This window comes from Triticum aestivum, chromosome 1B (assembly GCF_018294505.1).
Source record: "Triticum aestivum cultivar Chinese Spring chromosome 1B, IWGSC CS RefSeq v2.1, whole genome shotgun sequence".
Lineage (NCBI taxonomy): Eukaryota > Viridiplantae > Streptophyta > Magnoliopsida > Poales > Poaceae > Triticum > Triticum aestivum.
The window spans coordinates 431375369-431377300 of NC_057795.1; the positions used below are offsets into that span (position 1 = coordinate 431375369).

The 1932-nt window shown below is 51.8% G+C and overlaps 1 long non-coding RNA gene across 1 annotated transcript; it reads left to right on the forward strand.

Moving 5' to 3' along the window:
- Window positions 1-376: 376 nt before the first annotated feature.
- On the forward strand, window positions 377-1693 carry LOC123092148 (uncharacterized). Its single transcript, XR_006444349.1, has 2 exons — window positions 377-1116; window positions 1204-1693. It is a non-coding gene; the product is annotated as an uncharacterized lncRNA (long non-coding RNA).
- Window positions 1694-1932: the final 239 nt, after the last annotated feature.

The window sequence follows — 1932 nt, forward strand, 5'->3', positions numbered from 1 at the left end:
AGTGGACACACGGCTTTCGTGAGTGAACGTGTGCTATTTGAAAACATTTACATTACCTAACATCTTATTTTTGTTTGAATGAAAACATGAGTTCATTGTTTCGCCTCCAATTTTTTTCACGATAAGAAATCATGATTGTACCCTATGGTTTGATTTTCTGGTACATTTTACCAGGCGGCAGGCCTCGCTAGCAATCTCAAACTTTGAATATGCAAAAAAAAAGATCTCGTGTGTGTGTCTATATATATAGAATGGGTCTATTATGATAACACCCCTTAAGACCTTATTCTAATAACACCCAAGCGTTATTCTGCTAAAACAGAAAAGAAAATCCTTCCTTACCTTATCCACCTCCTTTTCCCATGAACAACCACCGCAAAAAACCATCCCCACCCCCGCTCCCACCCGCGCTGCCAGAGTCGCACCACCACCTGCGCCGGTGGACCCCGCTCTCACCACGCGCCGCTGGACCTCGCTCCCACTACGCGCCGCCGGAGCCCCGCCCTGCCCCGCCTCGCCCTGCGTTGCTGGACTTGCCATGCGCTGCCGCAGCCCCGCCATCCCCGCCCAAGCTCGCACCACTGGGAGCCCTGTCCTGCTACACACCTTCTTCCGTGGATCTCCGGCCATGGGATCCGGCGAGCTCGGGATTCTCCGGCATCCTACCCTGGCATCTTCCTCTCTGACATCTGCTGAGATCCACGGGCCCCCGCAACGCCGGCCTCCATGGCCCTGGTCCCGCCTCGGCCGCAGCCACGGCCCCTGCCCGGCGACGCCTACCGTCCATGGACCTCCCAAATCCGGCGCAAATCCACACCATGCCGAGCCTCCACCATCCGTGTGCGCTGCCCAACGTCGACCCCATCTCACCTCCCTTCTCCAACAAACCTTCTTCATCTGCCATGGATCCGTCAACTGCGACCTCCCCCAACGATCGCTGCTGGGCCATCGCGGCCACTGCCTACTGCCTCCCGTTGATACGACGGCTACCACAGGATGACCGGCGCTCTGCCAATCACTCCACCATCGCCTCCTCTCTAGTGGACGCGGGTCCGGCGAGAGGCCGCCGAGAAGAACCTCTGGTCGCCCCACTGGTCGTGGCCGCAGCATACATGGGTAGTCGCCCTCTCCCCCTACATGTTCTCCCTGCTTCTGCTTCTCCCACTCATGTAATCTAATGAGAAACCACACCGTCGCGTGCAGACTGCTGACAGAAACTACATGGAGGGAGGCTCGCAGATCGTTGGTGCAGGGCACTCTGGTCCTGGTGCAGATCGTTGTTTTGGTGTTTTTATTATAAAGTGTAAAATGTAGTCCACTGTTGTTTGCTCTTGAGGTTCAATTTACTTGTTCTTGCAGGAAGAAAGGTGGTGATGTGCGTTTTGATGCAGCGTTGCATTTTTTGTGTTTATCATGTTGTTTGGACAGCGAGTCTCCCTCCGTGCAGTCCGCTGGCACGTCCATGCAGTACAGCGCGTGTGTGTATGCAGCACACGACGCGTGGGTTGCCGGTGGCTGTTGTGAAGTTGATTGTTTTTTCATTTTCAGAAAAATTGCATGATGCTATCTGGTCATTAGTTTATAGTTAGTCATGCAGTGCACTAGGAAAAAGTGGTGCAGTACTCGTCAAATTATTTTGTTTTTGCTCACCGACGACAATGGTGCAGCACTTTAGATGTGGCTTTGAAGCTTACTTTGTTGTCTCATGCAGTTTGTTATAATACTTCTCCGTGGTTTACTTGGTAAAAAGGAAAAATATATATCTCAAAAAAACCTGCTTTTCATTATATGTAGATCACTTGTTCAGTCCCTGCGGTCCACTCGCTCGGTCTACGCACGTAAAAAAAATTGAGTTTGGAAAAAACTCAAGCGCTTCATTTTCGGTAGTGTTGCGGCCCGTTTACGATAGTCTTGAGGTTCACTTTTGCGGTT